This window comes from Rhinoraja longicauda, chromosome 4, assembly GCF_053455715.1.
Source record: "Rhinoraja longicauda isolate Sanriku21f chromosome 4, sRhiLon1.1, whole genome shotgun sequence".
Classification (NCBI taxonomy): domain Eukaryota; kingdom Metazoa; phylum Chordata; class Chondrichthyes; order Rajiformes; family Arhynchobatidae; genus Rhinoraja; species Rhinoraja longicauda.
In genome coordinates this window covers 10,505,522-10,514,791 of record NC_135956.1, presented here as the reverse complement: position 1 = coordinate 10,514,791, position 9,270 = coordinate 10,505,522, and the positions used below count along the sequence as shown (strand labels likewise).

At 47.7% G+C, this 9,270-nt stretch overlaps 1 protein-coding gene across 2 annotated transcripts in view; it reads left to right on the top strand.

Moving 5' to 3' along the window:
* The first annotated feature begins 3,460 nt into the window (after positions 1–3,460).
* Positions 3,461–9,270, top strand: part of plekhf2 (pleckstrin homology domain containing, family F (with FYVE domain) member 2) — a 32,238-nt gene continuing 26,428 nt past the window's right edge. For both annotated transcript variants that reach the window (XM_078397155.1, XM_078397156.1), the window contains exon 1: positions 3,461–3,667. The gene's annotated coding sequence lies outside the window, so the exon portion shown is untranslated. The remainder of the gene's footprint in view (positions 3,668–9,270) is intronic.

Here is a 9,270-nt window from a genome sequence, read left to right as displayed (position 1 = left end):
GTGACAATATACTAAACTAAACGACTGAACTCACAAAGGTACAGTCCAAGAGAGGTACGGAGAGACGTGTACAGTGGCACACCTGATAGAGCTGGTGCCTCCCAGCTCCAGAGACCCAGAGGTCGTTCCTGAGGTGCTCTCTGTGAGGGGTTTTCACGTTCTCCCTGTGACTGCGTGGGTTTCCTCCGTGTGCTCAGGTTTCCTCCCGCATCCCAAAGACGTACTGGTTTGTAGATTAACTGCCCTCTGTAAAGCTTGCCCCCTAGTTTGTGGGGAGTGGATGAGAAAGTGGGTTAATATGGAACAGGTGTGACCGGGTAATCGATGGGCGGCACGGTAGCGCAGCGGTAGAGTTGCTGCTTTACAGCGAATGCAGCGCCGGAGACTCAGGTTCGATCCTGACTACGGGTGCTGCACTGTAAGGAGTTTGTACGTTCTCCCCGTGACCTGCGTGGGTTTTCTCCGAGATCTTCGGTTTCCTCCCACACTTCAGGTTCCTACGAGTGAATATCACCAGCAACTCGTCCTGGACCAGCAGGACAACGGCCAAGAAACCACTCCACCGCCTCTCCATCCTTAGAAGGCTCAGGAAGTTCATCATGTCCCCAACAACTCTCACCAACTTTGAGAGATGTTCTATGGAAAACGTTTTATCGGAATGCATCACAGTATGGTTTGGGAACAGCTCCATCCAAGACCGCAAGTGAGGCCCAACACAAATTGGAGGAACAGCACCTCATATTTTGCTTGGGCAGCTTACAACCCTACAGTATTAATATTGATTTCTCTAACTTCAAGTAACCCTTGCTTTCCCTCTCTCTCCATCCCTCTCCCACGTTAGCTCTCCAACTAGTTTCACTGTCCTCATTTATTTTTACTGATTGCATGCCTCAGCATCTGCTTTGATCTGTCGTTTTCACACCTTACCATTAAATATTTTCCCCTTCATCTTAAACCTGTCCTATCATCCTTGATTTGCCTACTGTGCATCTACCTGATCTATTCCTTTCATAGAAACATAGAAAATAGGTGCAGGAATAGGCCATTTGGCCATTCAATCCGATCATGGCTGATCATTCAAAATCAGTACCCCGTTCCCGCTTTCTCCCCATATCCTTTGATTTTATACACCTCAAGAGACTCTGTGCATCTATCTGATCTGTTGCTCTCATGATTTTACACTCCTCTATAAGTCAAGTCAAGTCAATTTTATTTGTATAGCACATTTAAACACAACCCACGTTGACCAAAGTGCTGTACATCAGTTCAGGTACTAATAAACGAACAACTAAATGGCACATAAACATAACAGCACATACATAAACAGTTCACAGCGCCCTCTCAGAGGGCCTCAAACGCTAGGGAGTAGAAATAGGTTTTATGGAGGGGGCAGTTCTGATGGGGAGAGGGATGCTGTTCCACAGTCTTGGAGCTGCAACCGCAAAAGCGCGGTCACCCCTGAGCTTAAGCCTAGACCGCGGGATAGTGAGTAGCCCCATATCGGCCGACCTGAGGGACCTGGAGATAGAGTGGTGGGATAGAAGATTTTTGATATAAGGGGGGGGCAAGCCCGTTTAGGACTTTATATGTGATTAGGAGGAGCTTGAAATTGATTCTGTACCTTACTGGGAGCCAGTGGAGAGAGGCCAGGATCGGGGTGATGTGCTCCCTTTTACGGGTACGCGTCAGGAGTCTCGCTGTGGCGTTTTGGACCAATTGTAGGCGGGACAGGGATGATTGACTGATCCCAGTGTATAGGGGGTTGCAGTAGTCTAAGCGGGAGGAAATGAATGCATGAATGATTTTTTCAGTGTCGTCAGATTTGAGAAATGGTTTGATTTTCGCTATGGTACAAAGCTGGAAGAAGCTGGTCTTTACCACAGCTTTGACTTGCCTGTCAAATTTTAATGCCGAGTCAAATATCACGCCCAGGTTTTTGACGTGCGGTTTGACCAGGGGTAATAGGCTTCCAAGGCTGCCTGTTATCGTTTTGATGGAGTCGGGGGGGGGGGGGGGGGGGGACCTCAGACTTGCTCTCGTTTAGTTGAAGGAAGTTCTGTGCCATTCAACATTTTATGTCCTCAAGGCAGTGCATGAGGCTGATTAAATTTGACTGGTTGTTGGGTTTCAGGGGGAGATAAAGTTGTGTGTCATCCGCATAGCAGTGGAAAGAAATGCCGTGCCTTTGAATGATTTGGCCGAGGGGGAGCATGTATAGAGAGAAGAGAATGGGGCCTAGGATGGAGCCTTGTGGAACCCCGCAGGAGAGGCTAGCTGGGGAAGAGGAATAATGCCTATGTTTATGGAGAAACTCCCATTTTTGAGGTAGGAAATGAACCAACTCAGGGCAGTGCCATCAACGCCAACCCCGTACCGGAGACGGTCAATAAGGATGGTGTGATCCACTGTATCAAACGCTGCGCTGAGGTCGAGAAGGAGCAAGATAGCAGTCGCCGGTGTCGATGGCGAGAAGCAGGTCGTTGTGTACCTTCAACAAGGCAGACTCTGTGCTGTGGTGGGCCCTGAAACCTGACTGGAAACCTTCCAGGATTGTATTTTGGTGTAGGTAAGGCATTAATTGATTTAGAATTGCCTTTTCAAGGACTTTTGACAGGAATGGCAGTTTGGAAATGGGCCTGTAGTTGCTAGGTAAGGTGGGGTCTAAGTTAGGTTTTTTCAGGAGGGGCTGGACCACCGCGTGCTTGAAACAGGTTGGAACGGTGCCAGTGGCCAGAGAACTGTTGATGATAGAGAGGATGCTGGGACCGGCTATTGCAATGACATCCTTCAGAAGGGTAGTGGGGACAGCGTCAAGGGGGCAGGTTGCAGGTTTCATGGTGGAGACAAGCTTTGCAAGGGAGGATAGAGTGATGGGTTGGAAATAGTCCAATTTAGATGAGCAGACCAGTGAGACAGCTAGGTCACGGGTGGGAGGGGAAATATTCATTCTAATATTCTCGACTTTGCTGGTGAAAAATTTAAGATCACCCCTCATCCTCCTGCGCTCCAGGGAATAGAGTCCCAGCCTGCCCAACCTCTTCCTCTCGCTCAGACTCTTGATTAGTAGGGGCGTCAGAGGTTATGGGGAGAAGGCATGAGAATGGGGTTAGGACGGAGAGATAGATCAGCCATGATTGAATGGCGGAGTAGACTTGATGGGCCGAATGGCCTAATTCTTCTCCTATCACTTACGACCTTACGACCCTCCAGTGCTGGCAACTTCTTCATAAAGTCCCAACTGGGATATGAGACAATAAAACCCTTTTGACTCTTGAATCTTTTGGTTTGTAGCTTTCATTGACAGTATGTCCATCTCACGTGATTGGGGGCGGGGAATTTCCCTCCTGCCAGGCTCCCCTCTTCGTCACGTGATGGCGAGTGAGGTTTGCCACACGTCACGGGAGGAGGGTGGGGGAAGAAATTCCCTCCTCTCCCGGTGACGTAATGACGTGAGGAGGCTGGCCGGGAGGGAGCTGTGCGTGGCGACGTAGCGGGCGATGCCCGCGTCCCCCTGCCGCCGCCGCCATCTTGTGACCCCCTCCCGCCCGCTGGGGGGGGTGAAGGCGACAGCGAAGTGAGAGGTGCCGGAGCGGCGGACAGCGGCCCAGCCGCCCAGCCTCAACCCGCGCCTCCAGCCCAGCCCGGTGAACGCCCGGCGAGCTCAATGGTAAGCGAGGGGGATGTCGCTGGTGGTTTGTGGTGACTTTATACCGCGGGCCGGGCGGCAGCTCGGACGCCGCGGGTTGGGAGCAGCGGCGGGGACTGAGAGTCCGTGCGGGGGGGGGGGGTGGTGCGTAGTTTTGGCGCGGCGTGGGGGACTAACGGCGTCGCAGTCTGCGCGGTGCGGCGAGTCCGTAGACTGTGCCATGGGGGTCTCTCCGCAGTCTGCGCGGTGGGAGTATTGTTTGTGTGATGGAAGTTTGTGCGGTGAGATTACTTTGTGCGGCGGGAGTTGCGCCGGAGTTTGTGCGGTTGGACTAACGGCGAAGACTGTGGCGCTGGGATTTGCGTCGTAGTTTGTGCCATGAGAGTAGTTTGGTGGAAGTTGCGCCGTAGTTTGCGCCATGGCCCATCCATGAGAGTAGTTTTTTTGCGGTGGAAGTTGCGTCGTAGTTTGTGCCATGAGAGTAGTTTGGTGGAAGTTGCGTCGTAGTTTGTGCCATGAGAGTAGTTTGGTGCAAGTTGTTCCGTAGTAAATACGGTGGGATTTGCGCTGCGAAAAGTTGACATTGGAACCGTGAGCCTTGGACAAGTAACAACAAGGCGGGTGGGCGGGCTGAACTGAGGCGCTGAACGGTCCTCGCCGTCTCCAGGTCCCGGGGGTAGGGATGATCCAGCAGCTGACGGGCGGGTTTGGATAGGACGGGTTGAGATGGGATGGGTTGACATGGGGTGGAGTGGCTGGTCCGGTCCCGGGCGCCTGTGAGGCCCCCTGACCCACCCTCTCCTTGTCTCTAATCCTGTGCTCAGATCACTGAAAACTTTTCATTTTCTAGTTTTATCATTGCGATCAACACGCTCATAAATAAACCGGAGACAAGGCGCTTTCATGTCTGGCTTTCGGAATAAACTTTATATTTTGACAAGAAGTTTTTTAAGCCGCTCCCAGTTTTGTAAGAAAAAATACTGAGATCACATGCGTTAACTTTAAAAAAAAAAAGCCAGCTTCGTTTCTGGGTGTGTACTTTCTCGCAGGACTGGTAATGTGAGCTTTGACTGCGATTCTTCGTGCAGGTTGTCACACAGTGGAATTGTTTGTATGTGTAATGTATAAACACACGACCATCAGTTGTATCCAGGGTGATTAAAGTGGGTTGCCTGACTTTTAAAAATATTTAAATGAAATCCGGAGGAAGACTGCGTGTCTCAGCCAAACAAGCGGCATTATTATGCCAACACGCCCTCCTGCTTTAAACCTGAATTAAACGCTGGGTGAGTGTTTGGAGCCGACCTTGAGATACCAGGATCAGACTCTGGGAAGCACCTTATGCAAAAGTTGGACATTTTGAGTTGAAGTGATGAAGCCAAAGATGGATAAAACTATGCCGTGTATCCTACCAGGGGATTTCAATCAATGCGGATAATTGGAAGTCAGTTATTGATTGACCTTCGGACAAGCTTGGGTAGTTGAATGATCTGTTCCCATTAAAAATGATCGTGGTGGTCAAATTATGATTAGTCTGGCTTGTGGTCAGTTGGTGTTGTATGATGTATTACATTTATTTTGCAGCATTATTTGGTTGTTTTCAGAATTATTATATTGATGTGAACATTTAAACTTTTACATTTTAAAGTGGCATTACAGAATTACTTCAGCTGAACCAATTTTAAATTAACACTTAAATGGGTGTGGACTATTTGACCCATAAGCTTGTTCCACCAATTTTTAGCTGCTGATTTTCCTTCCAGCAATCTAATCTCAATTTTGAATCAGACTAATGATAGTCTCCCCAGCCCTCTGGAGAAGAGAAATTTAACCTAATTTCATGGTCTTTGTGTTATTTTTGAGATGCTGATCCCTAGTTCTGGATCTAACCTCAAACAACCTCAAAATTACTGAGTCCTCTTAAATAATAATGCATGCTTTAATGAGCTTTGTTTCAAATTAAGTTCTTGTAAAAAGGCAAAATTTGGTTACTTAAATGTGAAAGTTCTTTACAAGGTTGCTGAAGTTGCTGTTGATAATACATTTGTTGCTTAGCTGAAAGATAGAATATGTTCTTTATCTAGAATGTACGGTGAAGATTACATCGCTGAGTTAGTCAACTTGGTTAAAGCTTTGCAGATACCATAATGATGTAGAGCATAAAACAGCACAAAAACAGGTCCTTGATCAAGGATGTCTGTGCCCACAATGATGCCAATTTAAACTGCACATCCTCCTACACTTGGTCTATGTCTTTTAATTCTCGCTGTTCACGTCTGCCTAAATGCCTCTTAAATACGACTTCCCCAACCAGTGTATTCTAAGCTCTACTATTTTCTGTTTTAAAGAAAACCCTCCCACATGTCTTTAAAGTTTCACCTTTCATGTTAAAGCCATGCTCCCTTCTATTTGACATTGCCTTCGTGGGGAAAAAGACTATCTGCCCGATCCATGCCTCTCTTAATTTTATATATTTTTATCGGGTTGCTCCCTCGGTCTCTAATGCCCCAGAGAAAACTCTTTCAATAGGTAATATCTTTACTCCAAGCAACAGCCTGTTGAACCTGTTTGGTCCTGTAATGGACGAACAGAACTGCACAAAATATGCGAATGTCTAACCAGTTTTGTCCAGCTGCAACATAACTTCCTGTCTTTTATACTAAACCAATGATGACAATCATGTCATAACCTTTACCACCCTGCTTATTTGTTTAGTTTAGAGATACAGCATGAAAACAGCCCCCCCCCCCCCCCGGATCTCAATATCAGTAAAACCAATGAACTGATTGTGGATTTTGGAAGAGGAAGGATGAGAACCCACAATCCTGTTCATATCAACGGTACGATAGTGGAGAGAGTCAAAAACTTCAAATTCCTGGGCGTGCATATTTCCGAAGATAATCCGAGGATTCATATATCATATCATGTATGTACAGCCGGAAACAGGCCTTTTCGGCCCTCCAAGTCCGTGCCGCCCAGCGATCCCCGTACATTAACACTATCCTACACCCACTAGGGACAATTTTTACATTTTACATTTACCCAGCCAATTAACCTACATACCTGTACGTCTTCAGAGTGTGGGAGGAAACCGAAGATCTCGGCGAAAACCCACGCAGGTCACGGGGAGAACGTACAAACTCCTTACAGTACAGCACCCGTAGTCAGGATCGAACCTGAGTCTCCGGCGCTGCATTCGCTGTAAAGCAGCAACTCTACCGCTGCGCTACCGTGCCGCCCTATTCTCTTGAACTTCTGCAGGTGTACAGTAGAGAGCACATTGACTGGTTGCATCACGGCCTGGTTCGGCAACTTGAACGTTCAGGAGCAAAAAAGACTGCAAAAATTGTGAACACTGCCCAGTCAATCTGACCTCCCCACCATCGAAGGGATTTTTCGGAGTCGCTGCCTCAAAAAGGCAGCCAGCATCATCGGAGACCCACACCATCCTAGCCACACACTCATTTCACCACTGCCATCGGGAAGAAGGTACAGGAGCCTGAAAACTGTAAAGTCCAGGTTCAGCAACAGCTTCTTCCCTGCAGCCATCAGGCTATTAAACACTACAACCTCAAATAGGCTCTGAGCTGCAAATCGACTATCATTATTATTATTGCACTACTATTGTTTGTTTTTTGAGTATGCGTGTATATATATGTGTGTGTGTGTATGTATATATATATATATATATATGGATACGTGTACACGTGTACACATACTAAACTTTTTTTCTCATTTATCATATTTACTGTACTATGTTTACATATTCTGTTGTGCTACAGCAAGTAAGAATTTCATTGTTCTCTCTGGGACATACACCGATCAGCCAAAACATTATCACCACTGACAGGTGAAGTGAATAACGTTGAATATCTTGTTACAATTGCACCTGTCAAGGGGTGGGATATTTTATTCAGCCAGTGAACAGTTCTTAAAGTTGATGTGTTGGATGCAGGAGAAATGGGCAGGAGTAAAGACCTGTGTGACTTTGACAAGGGCCAAATTGTTATGGCCAGACGACTGGGTCAGAGCATCTGAATCAGCAAGGCTTGTGGGCTGCTCCCAGTCAGCAGTGGTGAGTACCTACCGACAGTGGTCTGAGGAGTGACAAACCACAAACCGGCGACAGGGTGTTGGGCGCCCAAGGCTCATCGCTGCGCAAAGACAGTGATGGCACCAGGATGCACTGTGGGAAGACGACAACAACCGGTGGAGGGAGTGTGATGCTCTGGGCAATGTTCTGCTGGGAAACCCTGGGTCCAGCCATTCATGTGGTCGTCAATTTGACACGTGTCACCTGTCTAAACATCGTTGCAGACCAGGTACACCCCTTCATGGCAATGGTATTCCCTGATGGCAGTGGCCTCCTTCAGCAGGATAATGCGCCCTGCCACACTGCACACATTGTTCGGGAATGGTTTGAGGAACATGATGAAGTGTTCACGGTGTTCCCTGACCTCCCAATTCTCCAGATCTCAATCTGATTGAGCATCTGGGATGTGCTGGATTGACAAGTCCGATCCACAGTGGTTCCACCTCGTAATTTACAAGACTTGAAGGATCTGCTGCTAATGTTTTGGTGCCAGATATCACAGGACACCATCAGGGGTCTTGTAGAGTCCATGCCTCGGTGGGTCGGCGCTGTTTTGGCGGCACACGGAGGACCAACAGCATATTAGGCAGGATAGTTACGATCGAACGTGGGTCCCTGGTGCTGTAATGCCAGATATGTGTTGCCATTTGCTACAGTAACGTGACTGAGAGGATTGGAGTAATGTATTGGGATGGGAAGCAGTGATTATCCCATGACATTGTTGTTGTTATTGGGTGGAAATGGTGCCTTATTGAATTGCTGCAGTGCATGTTATAAATCATGCCTATTGCACCCAATACATTGTCAATTTTAGGTTGTATCAAATTACCAGGTTTACCATCAAGTGAACTGAAGGGTACAAAGATAATGTTCCTTAAGTCCTTGCCTTTCACCCTGTCGCCTTCGTGCCCAGTGCATCATCCTTTGTCATTCCTGTCAGCTGCAACGGGGTCACACCGCTGACCACGTCTTCTGCAGGGACCACTTTCTCTGAGACACTGGTCTGCTTGTTCTTATCCACCCACTCCTCCTTGATCCCCGAGCACATTTCCCTACAACTGCAGGAGATGCAACACCTGTTCCCACACCTTCCTCACTACCATCCATGGACCCGAATGGCCCTTCCAGGTAATGATTCGTCAACCTCATCTCTTGCCTCTTTAAATTTTATATATTCTGATGCCCCAGAGAAAACTTTGGGCTCACAAACTGACTCCACCTGATGATAGAATTTTGTAAAGCACCTGATAAAGACAGTGCTGGAATAACTCAGTAGGTTTTGCAGATCTCGATTTTATTTTTTAGATTTAGAGATACAGCGCGGAAACAGGCCCTTCGGCCCACCGGGTCCACGCCGCCCAGCGATCCCTGCACATTAACACTATCCTACACACACTAGGGACAATTTTTTACATTTGCCCAGCCAATTAACCTACATACCTGTACGTCTTTGGAGTGTGGGAGGAAACCGAAGATCTTGGAGATCAGCTTCAACCTCTTCTACTGTATCTGTTGTTCAAGATGTGGACTC